Genomic DNA, 21,755 nt, shown 5'->3' on the forward strand with positions numbered 1-21,755 from the left:
ACGGAAGAGTAATAGGGCCAGGCATAAGAAAAAATATTTATATTTTGCCTGTCGAGAATAAAGTCGACATGTCGAGAATAAAGTAATTAGATGATGGACCAGAGGAGTTGACTTTTTTCTCGAAAATTTGACTTTATTCTCGACATTCCGACTTTATTCTCAAAATGTCGACTTTATTCTCGACAGGCAAAATATTATTATTTTTTCTTTTGCCTGGCCCTAATACTCTTCCGTACAAATGCCGTTAAAGCTCCTAAAAAAAAAAAAAAAACTCGTCTCGTGGCACCTGGTTGTACTGGTGAATTTTTCCTCCATGAAAACCAGACCCGTTAAATCACAGTCCACGCAGTTAATCCAGTTCCATGTTTTCCGCCCGCGCGCCGCGGAGCGCAGTTCAATCCGGCAGGCACGTGCCTGTCCTGGCTTTCCTAACCGCTCCCGCTGCTGCTGGTTGACTACATTGTATCAGTTCCCACACGAAGACTTAGCACGGTGCTCGAATAGAAACGGCGAATACGAAGGAATTAACCTGGATGGAAAGCTATTTACTGTTGGATTAATTGCAGGAAGGTCGCGGGAGAGCAGCGGACTTGTGTCGGGCTTTAGACCGCAGCGATAAAAATGCGCTCCCGCCTAGGCTGTTTTCGCTGTGGACGGTGTCTCGAAGTGTGATGGCAGAAGTCCAGTGAATCGCTGGCCTCCCCTCCTCTTGTGTTGGATGTCTTGGGGAGTGCATTGCCACTGGTTTCAAGACCTTCACATTTTGTAGAGTTTTTTATTTTAATTCAGTCTCGTTTATCCTTATTTTTTCTTTTTATGGAGCGCACACCACCATGGACAGACCACGGTTTGGAATAGGAGTGTTTAGTTAAGTCGGTAAGTTGGTCCATTTTCTCATTGTTAACAGTGCTACGACTCGTTAGCCATTTAACGTTAGCCTTGCGTGCAAGGCAGGCAGGCAGGCTAGCTTTACACCATGTAGCCAACACAGCATGCAGCAGCAAGCTGCTAGCCAAGGCTGACTGACTGCACTCTGAGCTCATTGTTTCACTGTGCCAGTTAGCTAACGTTACAGTCACACTAGCTCATTACACCGAGCTAAGATAGCTCTGTTAGCTTCTTGTACTTCTTTTTACCACGGATACATGTAAAATAGGCAGCTAAATGTGAGTTAAACGTTAAAGGACTGCTCACTACAATCGTTTAACTGGAGGGAGGCGATAGTTAGCCGTCGCCACGGGGACAATGACATTTAGTAACTGTAGAAAACACATGCCTGTCTACACGAATAAAGCCCCCTTTCAGTGTTTGGAAATTATACGTGATGAGGAAATATTAGTCGGGCACAGTTAAAGCTGCAGATTCCGCCAGGGAAGTGGTTCTCAAGCTGGGTACCGGGGGCCCCAGGGGGGCCTTAGTGGAATATTTGTAGACCTCAAGAAAAACTGAAAATGAAACGTTTTTCCCAATCGTCTCACGCTCAGCACATGAGTTAAATTTCCATTTCTGATGCTACTGTAAGAGCAGCGTGTGAGCAGTGTTACTCTTTTTGTTATTTATGATATTTCCAAAGAAAAGTCTCCTCTAATGAAACTTTAAATCTCACAAAATGGTGGATCATGATCACAAAAACGTCTAGTTGGGGATTTTTTTGACATTGGGAATAAATGGGACTTTCTCAGTTGATCAAGTGAATAATTTAATTAAATAATTGATTTTTTTTTGTGTCTTTTTAATTATTTTTTTTGTTTATTTATTTATTTTTATTAAATTCTATTACAAGACCACCTAACCCTGTGGTCTGAGCTGCTTCATGGAGTATGACTGTACCACATTAAAGATTAGTCAAGTGGTACACAGCCTGTTTGTTAACATCTCACATTGCAGAATTGTATTATTTCTGGTTAACTGGTTTCTAAAAACTGCACCTAACTATCCAGACTTTGAATTAGTTTGCATTTGCCTCATAATGCCTTAGCAAAATAGATTTGTATTTGTCTGTTTTCCTTGTTCTTCACAAAATGTTGCATAAACATGCCATGTGCTTGGCACAACTTTGCTTATTGTGGCCCCTGTACATAAATTTAGTTAATTTGGAAACAAATTATTATCATCATACATTAGAAACATTCACAATTTAAGTTTTTTTTAATGCAGAAATATTCTGTACAAATCTATTGTTACCCAACAGCTGAGGCTAACATTTTAAGAAAGTGGCATTGTGGGTAATGTGGTTTTGAGTTTTCTTAGGTGGTTTATTGCAGCTGAGGAGTGCGTCCAGACAGTGGAGGTTAGATTACTCATAATGAGTCATTACCCATCCAGATGGGCCCTGGTTTAAGTAGAACTTATTTTAAAGTTGTTGACCATGTTTAGTTTGATGCAATGTTGCAGCGTTGTCCTTTGGTTCCTACTCAAGGCAGAGTTGGTAATGACGTATCAGCTATGATCTAGAAATGGTTTCAGGTAACATGACAGTGTTTAACATAATAAGATAACACTGCGTTTGATTTGTCCTGGAAGTAGGTGTTATTTTTAACAGTGCAAAGCTGATCGTGTCACACTGTACAACAGCAGCTGGCTCAGATAGCGGTAGTAACCGCAAGCAATGCGTTTTTTTAGTCAGAGTTTCCAGGGCAGCTACCACAGCCTCGGTGTTGCCATTTGTGTTTGGCTTGCTTATTATGTTGATGGATATATATCTTAAAATTCACTCATTCAAATAGTCCGCTGGGTTTTTTCCATGAGTCGGGTTATGTCTAGAATAAAACTTGCCAATCGATTTTCAGTATAGACGGGAATGACCTACTTAAACATTCACATGAGCTATCGTTGATAATGCACGATAAAAGAAAAATTATCGAGCAATAGCGTTAACGCATTCAGTTGCACAAAATTAGCCAGGGTACTTATTATGTATTCAATTCCGTTGCAGAGCCATTTGATGCAAAACTGAATGCAGATTAAACTCTTATGTTGCAGTAAAGAGTCGGGTGTCAGCAGGTGTTCTTAGCAATGTAAAACGGGTGTCAGGGGAACCATTTGTGGTACGAGTTTAAGATTTTAGGTATTGAAATCAGTATTTTTGCTTAAAAAAGTAAGATCTAGTGTTTATCTACCTGGGCCATTAATACAGGTGGAGGCAATGCATGCCATTCAGTTGGTGCTTTGTTGGTTTTAATTGGTCAATTAATGCCCTTTTTCTACATTAATTTACCAGTTACCAAAAATATAAATAACTTTGAATATCTGACAGGGAAACATTTAAATTGTTCATAAAGAGCTTTCATTGTTCGTGGCTAATGGCATAATTACATCTAAATATCAAGGGGTTTGGTTTTCCTTAGCTTTGAAAAAGATTAAGAGCTATTGAATGGAAACCATTTCACTGTTACGTTGTTCTACACTTCAGTTTACAGTGTCGGGCGTTATACGTAGCTGATATGCAGCAAATATTCAATGATTGTCTGGGGTAATGCGTTGGCAGTGCTGGCAGTACGTCCCAGTCAGCAGCAGACCTGTGGTAGTGTTGTATTACATGTTTTGTAAAAGAAGTAAGCAGACATCTGCATTAGGGCCACTCAAAGTGAGGGCTTGGTATGCAGTCATTGTAGCCTGACCAGGAAGATAGTAATGATTTCGTGTGACATACAGGAAGTTTTGTCTACAGGGTAGACAAAACAATTGCACACATGTGGCTAAAAAGGATCTAAAATGAATAAATCATTTGTTGTACAGTTGTGCTTTATTCAACCTTACAAATAAACTATTCTAGTGCGAGTCGTAACGGAACAGTTTTACAAGACTGACTGTAATTCGTTTGTAGTACCTGTAAATGATTCAAACCTTTTACCAAGGCTGCAAGAGTGGTTGATCTGTAGATCTGTATGCATTATTTACTGACTTGTATTTAATTGATTTTTTTTTTTTTTTTTTTTTTTTTTAATCTTTTTTTTGCTCAATGTAAGGACTTTTTATCTTTAGATTTCTCCCCCTTTCTTTTCACGCTCTTCAGGTTGTGTTATAACAATGGCAAACCCAGAGGATTTGCCCTAAAATTGAATTCATACACGTGGAAGGTCTGGTACCCCTGTTAGACATGCCTCTTTAGAGCAAATGGGGGTATTTTCCATTTATTCCAGAGTAGAAAATTCAGCCTTTTCACTGTGATGAAGACCACTGCCTCCTTTTCAAGCAGCCACCTTTTCCCAGACTATCACTTTCCATCTGATTAGATTTTTTTTCTCTCTTTGTAGTAGTAATTTGTTCTAATCATTAAAACAGGTGTATGGAGCTTTATTGTGAACTGTCAGACCTTGTAAGCGATTTGACAGTCTTAACGTGTGAAGTACATTTTAAGGCTATGATGAACCCATTTCTTACCCCAGATGTTTGATGGCTGAGATAAGCAAACTGCTGGTATAGAACCAATCTGCATATATGTATTTTTGAATGTAGTAAATCTTATGATTAAACGACCTACAAAAAACAATAAAAGATCTGTTGTGTTTTGGGATAATTCTGACCAGCATTTCACCCTTTCAAATCCGTTCTGCTTCAGATAAAATATCAAAGAAACATTGTGGAAGAAGAGAGTTTAACGGTGTTTGTTTAGAGGTCCAAGGTATTAGATTAGTCCAGGACAAGGGGATTACGTTGGCTTTGTAAGTCTGCCGTCATCTCATGGCCGCACACCAGCTGAGAGCAAGCTAAGAAAGGATTTGGGCTGCATACTCAGAAGTAGCTGATCAAGATTTTCAGACAAGCTAAAATCACCCGAATGAAGCCGTTTACTCAAGCGCACATGTATGCACTCGTTTAACAATTCCTTTGGTTTTTAAAACGCTTGCTGAAGGAGAATCACGCGCAGTCTTTATCTTCTTTCTGGAGTGGTGAAATCATATGGAGCCTCATGCTTCAGTTAGTATCATTAGACAGGTTGAACATCTTTGTAGCTGAAAACATTATACAGTGTTTCCAGAAGGTTGAGATTTATTTGAAGTGATCCTCGCTGTGTGAGCGGGGGGTTGGGTTTGTTGAAACACTGGAGTGACTGCAGAAAAACCGCAATTACATACGTGACCCGACTTCCAGATGGCAGTCAGTAATTGTACATCTTAAATGAACTCGATTTAAACATTTTACAGTTTGGTAAACTGCACAATTTGCAGTATTTGTCAAGAATAAATAATGCATCTAATGTTAAAGATTGTATTGGTTTGAGTCTAAGGATTTCACAGCAAAGCTCGTCCCTTATTCTGATTATTTTAGCCTTTTAGATTTCTGTTAATACAACGTAGAGCTGTCTCAAAGAAATGTGAACTGGTAACCATTTTAATGATGTGTTAATTGTTGCAGTTGCTTCATGGACAAATCTTTTCAAATGGTAAAATTTGCTACTTTTCTGTTAAAACCAATGATGTTTTAGATTGATTATCACTTAATGGTATTATCTCAATCTTCTAATGCACATTTTGATAATTAACTGGGGTTTTACAGGTCAAATAATTAATTGGAACAATTATTGATTGGGATGAGCCTCAGTAGTTTCAAGCTCGGGGCAAAATCTAGTGCAGTGTTTTTATTTTCCTTCATCCTGCCACTGTATATTACACACATTTACCTCCCTATGAAGTTTATATACATCTCAGCTCTCAAATTGGACATAACCCAGCTTGTAGTTTATTGTTGTGCTTTCAGGAGAATGATTAATCTCCTAAATCGTTATTTTAATATGTAGAGATGGCTGTTTTGAGTGATGTGTGGAGGCAGTTGTGTCTGGGCGCTCGACCAAAATAGATTTTATATGTGAGAATTGTGATGAGGACACGTCCTCCTTTATTTCCTGTGGCTACCATTTTGTTGAAAAAGTTGACTGTACAGTATGTGACAGTTGCTGTGAGGTTGTGTTATGGGTCAAGAGATATGCAACTCTGCACTAGTTTTTACAACATTGATTGGATGCCTGACTTGTGAATTGCCGGTTAAAGCAGGAAAAAAAAGAAAGAAAACACACTGAATGCTTGTTGCACTCTTTCTGCTTTGCCAGAAATTGGTGATCCATCTTTTCCTGGGATGCGAGCCCAGGTTATACTCAACTCCCCCACACACAAGCTATAAAGATATTGTCAGCGGTTGTGGCGCAGAACAGCCTTGAGTGTTCCAGAAATGCTGTCTCATTTGCTTTTGGTTTAAAATGTCACCCTATGTGTTCTTAGAAAGAAAAGCCCCAATGATTATTGGCCAATTCAAGTTTTTTCTTCTTCTTCTTCTTCTTTTTTTGCATTAATGAAGCCCTGTCAAATTGCATTAGTGTATTTAACACGCTATTGCTTTCAGTTCTGTCCTCATTCAACCACTCATAAGCAATATGACCTCATTAGTCAATCGCGCCTCACTTGCTCCTGACACTGGTGATCTTTTCACTACAACTTGCACATAGCGGTTTTCCATCTGTAATTTAATGATTAATATGCCAGTGTAAAGGTTATTGTTTTTTCTTTTCTTCTCTACGCTCGAGAAAGCCTGTTAGTTTGTCCAAGGAGATGCGTCGTCCCAGATGCTGTAGGGACGTCATGGTCTTGTATTAAGACACATTTTTGAGCTGAGCTTACTGTAGACCAAGAGAGCTCTTTGAAGAAGTGATGTGCGGGAATTCCTCAGAGCACATCAATACTCTAGCATGGTGGCAGTATGTGGGAGGATCTGTCCCTGTTGCCCTAATCACAGCGCACCATCCACTGTCGTCTGTAGCATAAAAGAGAAGCCGCTGCTTCTCGGATGACGCCGGCTTCTCTCGTGATATTGATTTGAGTAAAATGAGAGAACATCCACAAAATTACCACAACTGCTGCAGATTAAAGCAGAAAAGGATGATCAACTGGGACTGCAGTCACTTTGAAAGAGGAATGTTTCGTCTTGAGCTGTGTTGACGTTAAATGAAATCTATCTGGTTTCATCTCGCTGCCGGCACATGTGGAAACAGATGTATAGTGGTTAAGAAAAGGTTTAGTTTGAAACATATTCCCATCAAAGCAGCTTCACTTTATAGACTACTGGAAGGTTATCGTGTCCAGTTTATTTTTTTACTGTGCATGCATGAAGAATTAAGAGTGATTTAAAGCTGTAGTTGGTCGATTCTCTTCAACAAAATATGCATTGTGTGGCTAGTTTATTGGGCAGTGCACATTTTCAGTTACTTAACAATGGAAATATCACTTTAGGTCCCTTTTTTAGAAACATTTCTTTAGAGTAATTCTAATAATAGTCCACCGTTGTGTTATCACTTACAAGAAATCCCCGTTAAATCCACTATCTTCCCAAAAAAAGTCAAATTTTAGCAAGTAGTTACAGGAAATGTGATTTGGGTCCTCAGGGTTCCACCGTAATGGCTGTCCAGTTCCCCTTGGCAACCACATTTTGACCACATTTAAACATCTCTTTAAAATGGTTGCCGGCACACATGGCTGTCTCTGTCATTTCCTTTTGGCTCCTAAGGCAAATACGGTGTTGCTTTTCAAAAATATATATATATGTTTTTTTTACAGAGAAGAGCCAGAAAATGAACCTGCAGTTCAGCCTGTATTAACCATCGTCTACTGATTTGCTGCCTTTTGGTGTCGTGTGAGAATAAACAGGTTAGATTTAGACTCTTTTTCATAGTCTGGAATCATTTTTGCCGTACTAAGACAATGGTCATGAAATTAATCAGTCATGAAAATCGTAGCTTGAACCATTGGGACAAAAATCATGTAAAAAAATGTTTAATAAACATCTTCAGACTTACCTTATTGGTAGGGCTGCACAATATATCGAATTTTAATCACGATAACGATATTGGCTTCCCACGATCAAATTCGTGTGATCGAGCGATATTTAAAATGCGTCATTCCGTCCATAGAACGCTCCATATTAAAGGCTCTGCTTTAACCCTCTCTGGTGTTTTTTTTTAAAGCCACTCTAGCGCTCCGTAAACCACTGTCTGATCACATGCCTCCATGAGCCAATCAGAGTTGCTCCCTGCACTGCGCAGTTTAGTTTCTAGATGTAGACACTAGTCACAGAGGACAAAGTAACATGGCGAACATACCACAACAGGTAGCAGTCGGTCTTATTAGCTATAAACAATCTTAACAGAGAAAACAAAAAATGTGTAACGTGGCAGAGGACGAGGAGCTTGTCCCGAGAACCGGATCGTCATCCATTGTGTGGAAGCATTTTGGGTTCAAGGCGAGTGACACAACACAAGAAAAGGTGATATGCAAAGAGTGCCGTACGGTTGTGTTGGCGCCACAAAGCAGCACAACGAACCTCTTTAGCCACTTGAAAACACACCATAAAGTTCAATACGATGAATGTATGAGGACCAAGAAATGCGTTGCAAAGACTAATCATCCCACAACATCAACTCAGGCATCCATCGAAGCGAGCCTCTTTAGCGCATCACCATACCCAACCACCTCCCAAAGACACCATGAAATAACGAATGCAGTCGCATTTCATTCAACTCAACAATCGTGATAATTAATCGTGATATCAATATTGCTCAAAATAATCGTGATAATTATTTTGGCCATTATCGTGCAGCCCTACTTATTGGTTGGTTGTGTCTGATCAAATTTGACACAAATGACAAACCTCAGATCTAATCAGGTTGCAGGAAGTGTACCGTCTGTACCGTTTTGTTTTACCTTTAAAGGGGAACTCCGGGGCATTTGAAGCGCAATCCCATTGCTAGAGGTTGTCAAATACTGACAGTAAGACACAGACCGGTGCAAATCGGCGCTCCCTGTGCGGCGATTGCGCTGTTTGCGCAGCCTGTCATGCTAGCCAAATACGTGGTGGCCATGGGGCAAGTGCTAACCCTTCCATGTAAAACAACAACTTGCACACTGCAGAAACGTCACACCACTTTATAAACCATCCGACAATAAAGTCACAAGCCTTACCATCAAAACCATATGCATGGTTCTCACATTACTGGCATGGGGACGTTACAAAACAACTTTATAAACAGCATGTAACTCACTGGGTAGTTGGTATGCGCACGCATGTGAAAGCCCAAAAGAGTCAATGGACGATAATCCCATATACGAAGCAATTATCTTCTCTAGAAAAACTGCGTTCAAGTATTTGAAACATTACAACAATATTACTGGCCATGTAACAACATGTAGTAATGCTAACCTAGCAGTATATGCTATTAGCCGCTTTCGTACAGACCGTTCTAAGAACGCAGTTATCAGAACTGTCCTATTCGAATTTCGTTCTGATAACTGTCCTTCCCCAGCGAAACTGTTTCAGTCTGCATTCGCACATGAGTCGGGACCTAATAGGGACTGTTACATGGCCAGTAATATTGTTGTAATGTTTCAAATACTTGAATGCAGTTTTTCTAGAGAAGATAATTGCTTCGTATATGGGATTATCGTCCATTGACTCTTTTGGGCTTTCACATGCGCGCGCATACCAACAACAGGTAAGTGACATGCTGTTTATAAAGTTGTTTTGTAACGTCCCCATGCCAGTAATGTGAGAACCATGCATATGGTTTTGATGGTAAGGCTTGTGACTTTATTGTCGGATGGTTTATAAAGTGGTGTGACGTTTCTGCTGTGTGCAAGTTGTTGTTTTACGTGGAAGGGTTAGCACTTGCCCCTTGGCCACCACGTATTTGGCTAGCATGACAGGCTGCGCAAACAGCGCAATCGCCGCACAGGGAGCGCCGATTTGCACCGATTTGCACCGGTCTGTGTCCTACTATCAGTATTTGACAACCTCTAGCAATGGGATTGCGCTTCAAATGCCCCGGAGTTCCCCTTTAATATGATGAGGTGACCGAACAGAATCCTGCATTTGTATAAGTTGTATTCACAACTAAGGAGAATCGATAGACAAAACAGTTAATCTCAGGGGCGAAGATCCTACATGAGCAAATAAAGCAACACTTGAGAAAAAGTCTGTAATGGCTTTGGACAGATCACGCTGTGCCGCTGCAGGGAGTGTACGTTGTTTTCTTCTAGCTTCAGCGCCACTGCCATGATGCTTATATCCATAAAAACATTTGCTGTGTGGGTATTTGTCTAAACAGCTAAAGAAGGGTTATCACGTGGCTAAAACATGAGTGGTTTGGACTGTTTTATGTTTCACACAGCAGCTCCAGGCAGATTTATGCTTTTGTGTTGGGACTTTGTGGCATCTAAATGCACGGCAGCAGACAATAAGAGCTGTAATTGAGCAGCTCGGCCTGTCTTGTGTTCCTTCCTACATTTTTCCGTTGTTAGTAGTAGTTGTTGAGAGCGAAGACAACTTGCGAAAACATGTATACTGTTATCTCCCAAAGCCATTTTCACTGAATACGGTCTTTTGATCACAATCGTCTGTTAAACAGAGGTAAACCGGTTGTTTTTTACGTAATATAAACGCACGACTTGACCTGAAGCTGTCCAACACGTGCATTTAGTGAGGTAGCAGAATCACGACCGTCAACGAGTTAAATCCTCTGCTGAACTATAAATCAGTTCCCAGGCTGCAGGCATCTATAACGGGAACAGAGAAACAACTCACCAGAGAAGCATAAATTCAGCTTTAGTGTTATTAGTTGTAAAGTGAAATATTGGGATGCTCCAACGTGTGAATATATCAGACTTAATATGGTACTACAGAAAAGCAGCAGAGGCGGCGTTGCCTACATGTAAGTAGAGTGAATGGTTGTTTAAGCTTGCATTTGTACTGCACTGTAATCCACTCAGAAACTGACAGAATAATGACATAAAAGAGGAGAAAATGTCTCAGATGCAACCTGTTTGCATTTTAAATTGACAGGCATTACAGAAGAAGACGGACAGGCAGACGGTGTTAGGAAAGGAGAGGTAGATGAAAAACAGAGGACGAAGTGTTTGTTTATTTCAGTGACAGTCTGAGGACAAAACCAGCTCGCCTGTGGTCTTTTCGTTTTCTGGGTCACCGTGTGTTTAGACTGACTTAGCTGACTTGCAGTTTTGGAGGTGGTTTAGAATTTTTTTTTTTCCTTTGAATGGATGATCTGGTGGTCATGGTGGCAGCGAATGTGTAAACAAGGCTGTCACATGTCTGAATCAGGCAAATGTATTTTAATAAAACACATAGGTGTGGCTCTGGAAAACTGGAAGTGACCACAGGTTAAGCCAAAATGTGTTGTATATGCAGGCCTCCAGACTGCCACCATTTTGGCCCACGCTCAACTGAAAATCTGTCAAGTGCTTCTAAACATTTGTATTGGACAACACCTTTCCGCTTGACATTTGAGAGATCTGTTTGTGTTGCTTTATTTCACATCTTAGATTTGTTCTTTCTAAAGCTGCTTCCTCTTTTCTCTGCCGGTTGCTGCTGTGAGCGTCGGCTGCTTGCTCCATTAAACTGCTCCTCTGTGCCCTATTCCTTGACCCACAGGTGTTGTTACAGGAAAATGTGGCTGACCCATAAGCGACCAAGTCACTGCATTTGTCTGTTTTAGCCTCTTAATATTTAGCGAACAAGCCGAGTGGGCTACTGCTCACTTTAATTCTGGGTTTTTCGTGTTATCTTAGTTTGTTTGCTCAATCCGAGACGGTATTGCATTTGCAAAGTGCGTGTTTTGGATGTTTTGATTCCCTTTCTGCACTTTTCTTTTGTGATTATAAATTGGCTAATGATGTTTTCATCTTATTTTTAAAGAACTGCGGAATTTAGGCCGTTTCCTTCGGTCAAATTCTGTAGCTTCAGAAGTTCAGAGGACCTTTTATTACATGGTGTTTGCTCTTCTATGCTGAAATAAACAGAAATTAGCTACAAGAGATCATGTCATGTTGTAGCATTCTCTCCACAACAATAAAACATGCCAGTTAGATTTTCATTTCATTCATCTTGCAGGTAAATAAAAGAAACCCTGCTGTTTCACCTAAACGAAAAGGTTAAGCATAGCAGTACAATCAGGGCCTGAATGCTCAAGTATGATGTTATCGGTATACTTGGTAGGATTTCACAATCACTGATATGTAAAATGTTGTTCTCCACTGCCTGACATACATTTTCCAGCCTTTCAAACGTGAGCAGTGATGGAGTGTGTACTCATGTCAGCACTTACAGTCAGAAGTTATTGCCTACTTGTGCGTTTTTTTTTAGTTTTTTTTTTTTTACGAGCAGTATTTCAGCCAAAATATAGCTTGGACAATTACTGCTCTGTCAAGATTAATATTCTGGTCAGCGGTGAATTGGGTGTAAATTATTGCTTACTCTTGATACTTGTCAGTTTTTGAATGTGACACTCGGGCCTCTCAGGAACAGATCACTGTTGCATTGATTCTGGAAAAGCTACCGTGTCAGTGATCATACTGTTTGAAGCCCTGCTTGTTGACTCGGCCTCTGTTACGCAGCTGCTTGGAGAGAGGCAGGCAGTTATTTGGGGTTAATGGTTGTCCATGCCCTTTCTGTAGTTAGACGTTCACATGGCAACACCACAGCTGTCCATGGTACAAACAGTAGTGCTGTATATTAGTCACTTAGCAGTAACCTGATGTCTTCTTGTAAATGTCTAGCTCTGCAGTATCAGCTTTACCAGGGCTGTCTGTGGTGCTTTTGTTGCTTTATGACAGATTAATGCAGTGGAGCCGATTCATAAAAAGATTCCATAGGGATTAAATTGGTTTAACACTCGGAAATATTCTGAGAATTTCAGTGCAGATATCATCCACTTGACTGAGTTTGGATATGGGGTTGTCAGTAAGAATTTGCTGGAATCCTGCATGGCAAGGTGCCCGTGCTGGAATGCATGTAATAAACAATGCACTGAATTTATCTCTTTCTGTTTTTGCTCGTGCACCTCATAACACATCACATCGTCACATCATAACAGTGTTTGTCCGTGGACGTACTACTCCTTTTACCGCAGACCTTGTCATTTCACCACTCTTTTGTTTTTCCTATTTGTGAGTTGGATAATAAAAAATTAAAAGTTATTGATTGAGGTGAAAAGGCCTTCACATGACATGGATTGATTTAAAAAATCTCCCACATTGACCGTTGATAACGTGAGAATCCTTAATAAGATCAAATGGTTGTAAAGCTAAGCTTTCATTTATTTTGGGGATTTTAGAAAACATTTACTCTCGTCCACCATCTTTTTGTCTTTGACCATATTTCTGCCAGCTCACGAATGCTTAATTGCATCCATCACAGCTTATTATGTCATGGCATTCAGGTGTAAATTGTTTTTTGGTGTTTCGCATAAAGCTGCTATGTACTGCTCTGAATTTCCAAGTACTCCTCTTATGTTGCAACAACGTGTTATGTACAATGTAGCCTATTATCTTTCTTTAGTCCCACGTGCCAGCTTTTAGAGTTTTAAGGAAAAACGCAGCAGGTTTGACTACAAATAGAGTTAATAGTAGCAAAATTGCACTCTTTTGCTGCCATTTCGCTTTCTTTTTTTTCTTTTCCAGTCTCGACTTTTTGATTTGAATTTGTCCAAATCAGATTTCCTTTCAAAGGACTATAATTCACTGCAAACATGCTTGTTTTTGATAATTTTTCTTTTAAGAGAAATATTAACCATCGTTTCATAGTGAAACATTGACTACTGGAGAACCTGTCAGTTGTCCGCTGAATAATAATTAGATATGTCTGATATCAGTTAAAAGTGGTTTTTGAGTGATTGGTATTTGACTCACGAGATCACATGCCGTCAGATGCTATAACGGCATTTACACGTACCTAATAAGCATATCAAAGAGGACTTCTATTATTAAAGCTATTTCTCAACTGTTGTAGATATATCTATGCTATTAATGATATACACTCGGCATGAATAAAACAAATGCAACTCACAAATATTACTGGTTCAATCGGAGACTGTCACGAGGCCTAACATTAGCATGTTCCGGTTCCACAGTTAGTCCAAATACGCTGCGTTCGATTTCATAATTATACAAAACGCTGTGTTTGTCATTATTGAACAATCATTTGGTATTGTATGTTCATTTACAAGTTTTATTTTGAATTTTGGAGGATTTTAATATGGATTACATGATAATTTTAATTAAAAATGGTTAATGTACTTAATGTTCTTATGCTGTGTAGTTTGCAACAGTGTGCTGTAGGATGCATATATCGGATCAAGACTCAGTACTGGCAGATACTCTTAATCGGAGGCAGCAAATTTAGACCAGAACATCTTAAAAAATCCAAAAAGATCATTAAAGAAAGTCGCCCTTATCAGGAACTGGTCCAACACAGGGTGTAGGACACAGGGTGGTGGCGTCACTTTAAGTTGTACCTTGCTCTTTAGTGTTATTAGATGTTGCTGTGTTTGTTTTGGCTCTTAGAGCAAAGAGAGAAAAAAATGCTACTAAAGGCAAGAATGAAATTGTGTTATTTAAGGTGGTGTACCCTAATTTGAAAAAGCTATTTAAATCGTCTACTTTTCATGTAAACACAGTAGATGGCCGAGGCTTCCAGTCTATTTTCTATGTATTGATGATTGACTTGTAACTTGTCTGCCCTACTAATGTTAAGAAAGTGGCACCAATGGTGTTTATCATGGGAAGTTTGAATCATGGTGAAGATCTCACATTGTGAGATTTGGGGTTAATGTGGCTATAATGTCGCTGTCTGTTGTATGTCCATGACGTGAACCATCCTGTACTGGTCACATTTTACACACAGCACTTGTGTTCTGCTCACTGGTCACAGCTGGTCAAGCCATAAACCAGCCCCCTCTTGGTCACCGGACAATCAGTCAGTGCATATCTAGTTAATGCTCTAGGAGCTTAACTAAAGTCCTGCTAACTGGATGCTGTCAGGCATGACGGTCACGGTCATAATTCTCAAATGAGGAAGAGTTTGAGCCTGTGCGGTTTGCTGAGCATTGCAAACCCCCCCGCTGATTCCATGGTCTGATAAAGTGAAACTTCCTCTTAAACTCAAAGTCTGTTGTTTATTATAGATAGCTGAGTGACTTGAGTTTAAGGCTATCCCAGGAAAAGGCCAATGAAGTACTGGAGAGGAAATACCCATTTAACAGAAATGATCATATCCTACCATGTTGGAGTGAATGAGCTCAAGAAGAGATTAGCCTGAGTGTGTGTGTGTACTTAGTAGAAATTGTTTTTAATTTATATGGACCTGACATAATGATAAATATTATGATGGCGTTAAAGTGTAATTGCTTTTGGATATTTTTGTCACTCGGACCAACAGCCCTGCTGAGAAATCGCTGCTGAAAATTCGAGCTGTTTTTCAACATGATTCATGCATTCCTGTTAAGATCCTCTGGATTAATTTAATTCAGTTTAGTTGAATACTTTACTTGTTCCAAAGTGGGAAATTACTTTTGCAGCTTAAAGAATCAAAACGGCCATCAGTTGATGTTTAAAAAATACCCAAAACAAAATGTTTAGTTAAATGAATAACAAGTTCCTTCTCATAAATACAATTCCTGTTATACTTATTTGAAAAGTAGAATAGTAAATAACATTAAACACACATCGGCATTGGCTACCATTCAACACGTCCTGAGAACATCATCCTTTTTATCTAATTTTACCCTATATTGCTGCGTACAAGCTGTTTATCATCACTATAAGAAAGAAGGTTTTGATCTGTCATTGTTATAGTATATATCTTAAAACTTTAAAGACTGCTCAGTAAAATATGGGTGAAACAAATCAGATTAACTGCAGATTTGATGCCACTCCATACATGTCTTTTGTTGCATATTCACTCTTTAAGGCTACGGCTACACGAAAACGAAATGAGTTTGTTTTTTGTTTTTTTGTTTTTTTCAACGCTGCTGTAAAGACTCAGGTCCAGAGGAAAACGGATGAAAACGATGAAGTACACACGCCACTGTGTCACGCCACGCTGTGAGACAATAGAGAAGTCTCACAGCGTCAACGTTTGACTGACGCAAAAACGTTTTCGCTATAACAATGGAAACGAAACGACCTCGTTTTCAAATCTTCCCACTCTGGAACCCGTTCTCAAAAACTATCGTTTTGGGGTAGTGGGAACGCCGGCTCCGCGATAAGAAAAAGTATCGTTTACAGTGAAAAACGTTTTCGTGTAGCCGCAGCCTAAGTCTTTGAAGGATATTGATCATTTGAGGTTTTTACTTGACGAAGTTTTGTCATTTTCATGTTGGTTTTATCGTGTGAACGTCTGGTTGTGATGTAATTACACTAATTTGACACCACTGTGAGATAGATTGTCAAGACCACTCATTAAGGCCAGCTCAGAAGCGTCTGAGGGGAAGACACCCTGAGGTTTTTAATTATACTATCAAGAAGTAGAATCTGGTTGTGGTGGGGTGAGGGTGTGGCTTTTCACAATAAAGTCAATGTAAAGCACTTGTAGAGCTTCTTTATTTTCCCTCTCTTTCCGCCTTTGAATAATTTAGTGTCATGATTCCCTGGGAGGTCCCATTGCTTTCTTTCTGGGGGTTAGAGTTGACTTCACAACCATTTTCTGTCATAGTCTGACCTTTTGGGTAAAGTTACATTAAAGTTCATGGTATCTAAACAGACTGACATTGCTAAATATATCACATTGTATAGCTTGTATCGTGTAGCTTGTACTAAACCTACTGTAGGTTTTTAACAGCTTGTCTATAATCGTTCTGTTCTTCAGAACATATGCTGTAGTGTTTTACATTGTTCTCCCCTGGATCATAAAATTTAACACCTTTTTCATGCGCTGTGTCTCACAATTTTACAAAGATGTTAGCACTTGCCAACAGTCTATCTGTAACCAACTCAGACTCCCAGAGCTGTCGACAGGAATGTCATACTCATTGCAGTATTATCTGAAACCCTTTACAGAAATAGGACTGTTCTGTATTTATATAAGCTCCTCTTGACCAACCGTGACACCGATACCCCTGCAGAAGTGATTACTTGCTTCTTTTCTTGCTGTCGAAACAAGTCAGATGCTTAATATTTTGTTGGATTGTTGTGCAGATGACGCGTCTTTGTTCTTCGAGGGCTTCGTCAGATGTTTAAAACCTAAGAAACATGCCTCATATTAATTACAAATTGAAACACGTGTGCTGCCACGGTTACATTGAAACAGTGCCTCAATTGTATATTGTCAAGAGCAGAAATAATTAGAGATGTTGTGAGAATCTTAGTCACTGGCTTTTATTATTCAGAAATCATCATGAGTGAAATGGCACTGCATGTTAATGGAGCTGCTCTTTTTCCTGCTCGAGGCCTTTTTCAGCTCAGGAAAAATCAATCTGGCACCTTGTCAGTGTTTTAGGATTGGAGCTTCTTTACACTCTGGCCAGTACGTGACACTTGAGTGTCCTTTTCATCTCCTGCAGCAGTAGCTGCCACAGATGAGCCACAATTGGATTATTTATTTGTTACTCTTATAACGCCCATTATTACTCGTGTGTGAATCTACTTTGTAGTTTATACTGGACGCCACTTGAAAATAGGGGTGGGCGATATGGGCAAAAAAAAATCTCGATATTTTTTAGGATTTTCACGATAAAGATATTTTGACGATATTTAAAAAAAAAATTAAAACTTTAAGATCACAATAAAATGAACACAAGCATGCAAGTCTAAGCACACACGGCCGGTACAGTGAAACTGCGAATGGCTCATTAAATCAGTTATCGTTCCTTTGATCGCTCTACCGTTACTTGGATAACTGTGGCAATTCTAGAGCTAAAACGAGCGCTGACCTTCGGGGATGCGTGCATTTATCAGACCCAAAACCCATGCGGGGTGCCTCTCGGGGTGCCCCGGCCGCTTTGGTGACTCTAGATAACCGCGAGCCGTTTCTCAGGCTACTTCTCCCTCCGGAGAGGGAGCCTGAGAAACGGCTACCACATCCAAGGAAGGCAGCAGGCGCGCAAATTACCCACTCCCGACTCGCGGAGCCGGTAGTGGCGAAAAATAACAATACAGGACACTTTAAATCCTTTAACGGGGATCAATTGAAGGGCAAGTCTGGTGCCAGCAGCCGCGGTAATTCCAGCTCCAATAGCGCATCTTAAAGTTGCTGCAGTTAAAAAGCTCGTAGTTGGATCTCGGGATCGAGCTGACGGTCCACCGCGAGGCGAGCTGCCGTCTGTCCCAGCCCCTGCCTCTCGCTGTCCCAGCCCCTGCCTCTCGGCGCCCCCTCGATGCTCTTAGCTGAGTGTCCCGCTGGGTCCAAAGCGTTTACTTTGAAAAAATTAGAGTGTTCAAAGCAGGGCGTGGCGCCGTGGTAAGGGCAGAGGACCACTGGCGCTGTACTTTATTGATTTTTGGCGATTGAGAAAAAAAAAAATATATATATATATCTCGATATTGCAAAATTACTCATCGTCAAAACAACATTCACGATAATTTCGCAAACGATACATATCGCCCACCCCTACTTGAAAACATTTTGATGGTCTTGGAGCTATTTGTTCTTTGTTTTTGCTGTTCACAAATACTGGAGTTAATGTTAAGACTTTAAAGCTATTTTATCTTTTTAAGATTTGGGTATGGATATCCACCATCAAATGACAGTAAATGCACGTTATCTACCTTTGATTCATATGAGCAAAATGTTTTAATTACATATCGCACAGAGCTGCTTTCATCTTTCGACTACTTAAACCCCGGGAGCAAATCTTTATTCTTTCTTTTATGTATCGCTATCACTATCAAAGAGGGTAGAGGCGCTAAAAATGGTTTCACAAAAAGAAATGTCGACTAATTTGTCATGCTATTTTATGTTTTTTCAACCCATGACTTTTGAAGTGCTGGGTGATAATCCCCAAAAATGCTTTAATTAGTGGCTTCAAGAACCAATAGGCAATCATATGAACACATGAGACTTCATGCAGCTCTGCCCCTCACACTTTCCCCATTAATACTGCTATCTGCATTGAATTTATAGATGGTTACTCCATTGGGTAGCTTGCTTTATACATGACTGATTTCATTGAATCAGAAAGTTTACATTGTATTAATTAGACTGCTGGTGCCAGGAACAAATATATACCAACGTTTTTTATTTGTTCTGCCTCTTACCAAGTCCAGTGCAACATGAATTTGGTGGGGTGGCTACAGGGATCTGAAAGGGTGTTAAATGGCGCATTTCCACTATCTCGGCACGGCTCGATACGGCTCGGTTTGGTTCTGTTTCCATTACAACCGAGTATCACTTCGTGCCTCCTCGACGTGGGCGGGGTCGTCGTAACACGGCTGCGCAAAACCTCCGTGACGTCATTTACACGGCGCCGAGCAACGTACAAATCCGGACCTCCTCGACCGACCAAGGAGTGGATTTCCTCTGCGAAGCCATCTCGTAGCAGTACAAACTCAAGCAGTAAAATGTTGAGTCTTGTCTTGAGTCTTGTATTTATTTACATTCTAGTCGGTTGTCGCGCGGTTATGACGCTTCCAGTGACGACACTCATCGGCCAATCAGTGGAAGGCAGTCGGCTAACGTCACGTTTTAGTAACGCTTCGGCTCGCTTGGAACCAGCGAACCAGTAAGGCCTGAGGTGATACCAAAAGTGTACCCGGTTGCAGGCACTGCGTGCTAGTGGAAACACGCAAATAGCGGCCGCGCCGAAGCGAGCTAGTGGAAACGCGCAATGTTAAAACAAAACAAAATGCATGTTGCCTAAGTGTAAGCCAATGAGCCTGCCTTCGGCTGATCATTCTGTGTTGATACGGTGTTTGTGCATTAAGCAAGTGCTACTATTTTCGATGGCCCACACAAGTGTTAACATTGTGTAGGAAACATTAGGTAAATATCATTGAATGAAATGATTATTTTTGTAATTAATTAAACTTTTACCGTAGTCTGTAACAGCTCTCCTTCTTCATTGATGTAACGTGTGATAGGTTTATGACCAGCGATGATTTTTAAATGTCAACCCTGGTCCTGTAGTCAATGACACCAATGTTTTCACACCAAATATGAGCTTTTCAGACGTTCACTCCTCATAAATCAGGGTCTTGGGTTTTGTGAATGTCAACACTACTTCTCCTGCAAAGACACAGTTGGATGCCTGAAGAAGGTTATGTCAAGAAGGCGGTTTCCTTAAGCTGCTAACCCTTTTCTGTTCGGTGTCAGCTGGCCACTGATGGATGTCTTTTTCATCAAATATTGTACAACAGTGTGTGAAACAGCCCTGGATTTGACCTTAATCCATTGATTTTCTGACCTTTGTTCTAATCAGATTTCTTAGAGGAAACCTGATCGTGGATGTTTTTTTTAAATTGCAGCACTGATGTCAAGTCTTTTAAACTAGCACGGAGGAAGGAGCAGCTTTCGGCACCGTTGTGTTGGAGCTTTTGCCGCATTGCCTCAAAGCCAGGACATTAAGGCTTAATCAGCCGGAGACAAATCTGCATGTTTCACACCTCTGTGTGCTGTTGTTTTGAGTGTTTTTTAGCAGCGATGAAATTGTAGAGTAATCAGGCTGTATTAGTTGTGATGAAAATGTACCAGTTTTATTCAAAGCTAAAATATGCATGTTTTCAGTTAATGCGGGCATCGCTAACAAAATGGTCTTTGTACTGCATTCACATGAAGCCCCGGTGAGCTCATCTTTGCAGTCAGCACAAAGTTCCTGTTGTTGACACCCAACTGATAAAGATACTGGCTGACACATAGACTTCTGACTCACCTGGTTTGACTGGGTCCATTTCTACTTTGGTAATCAGCTCAAGCACACAATCCAATTACATGGGGGTTACTATGGAGCCCTTCGGATGGGGGGGGGGGGGGGCTGTCTTTGAATGACCTGCAGAGATGCTGTTTGCTGGACTTTTCTTTTTCCTTTGCTATCTATGCTGTTGTAATCTTCATTTTACGCTGCTTAAAAACCCTTTTCTTTACATTAAAGCCCAACCAAGGCTTTTCGTGGCTGATGTTGAAACCTCAGGGAGTGAAAAGTTCCGCTATCCATCTGTCCGCCAATATTCTGTGTACATACATATAAACATAAGAGATGTGAACATTTCTAAATGAATATGCATCCAGCGCAGACATAGAATATTCTCTATTGATCCAGTAACGGAACAAAAATCCATTTCTTCTCTGTTTTGATTGTAACATTACATTTCAGCGATTTTTAAAACTAAAAGAAATGGCTCTTGTGCATTGAATTGTGGGAGTAATATTATGCTCACCTTACTGTGATATGTGGGCAGGTGATTTAAACAAAAAGTATTCTGTGAACACTTTGAATTTTATGAACTTGGTCAAAAAAGGAAGCATTAGATAAGACACTGCTTTGATAAGGAACACGAGGCGGCCCAACTAATCAGCCAAGAATGTAGGTGTTTCTGTCTTGTCAAGCTGACATTACGTGTGAGGAATGTAACAAACGTACAGCACCGAGGTGGGGCACTCATACAGAAAGTATATCGTATAAACAAGGTTTTTCTTGCCAGCAGCAGTAACTCCTCATAATTAAAACTGATGATGATTGTTCTCTAAAATCAATCCAAATTACTGCAACAGTATTATTTCCCCTTATAATGAAAACATCTGTTAGGTTTTCATAAAGCTGTAAATAAAATGGGAGTCGAGATTTATCTTCAGTAGGCCGATATTTGTTGAGCGGTAAATTGTTCTGGTTCTTATTTGCGTTTTATCTGAGCAAATTTGTGTCTAACTGTTTTGTTTTTGGTAATTCACCAGCTGAATACAGTGTGCTCATATGGAGCTAAAATGTAAGAATTTGTGTGGGTTTGTGCAGCTTGAAAAGGCATCAATAATCTTTATGGAAGCACAAATGT

The 21,755-nt window shown here is 40.2% G+C and overlaps 1 protein-coding gene across 1 annotated transcript in view; it reads left to right on the forward strand.

Annotated features, from left to right (window-relative positions):
* Positions 1–443: 443 nt before the first annotated feature.
* znf609b (zinc finger protein 609b) overlaps positions 444–21,755 on the forward strand; it is an 86,280-nt gene continuing 64,968 nt past the window's right edge. The window contains exon 1 of the mRNA XM_075465731.1: positions 444–876. The gene's annotated coding sequence lies outside the window, so the exon portion shown is untranslated. The remainder of the gene's footprint in view (positions 877–21,755) is intronic.

This window comes from Odontesthes bonariensis, chromosome 1, assembly GCF_027942865.1.
Source record: "Odontesthes bonariensis isolate fOdoBon6 chromosome 1, fOdoBon6.hap1, whole genome shotgun sequence".
NCBI classification, from domain to species: domain Eukaryota; kingdom Metazoa; phylum Chordata; class Actinopteri; order Atheriniformes; family Atherinopsidae; genus Odontesthes; species Odontesthes bonariensis.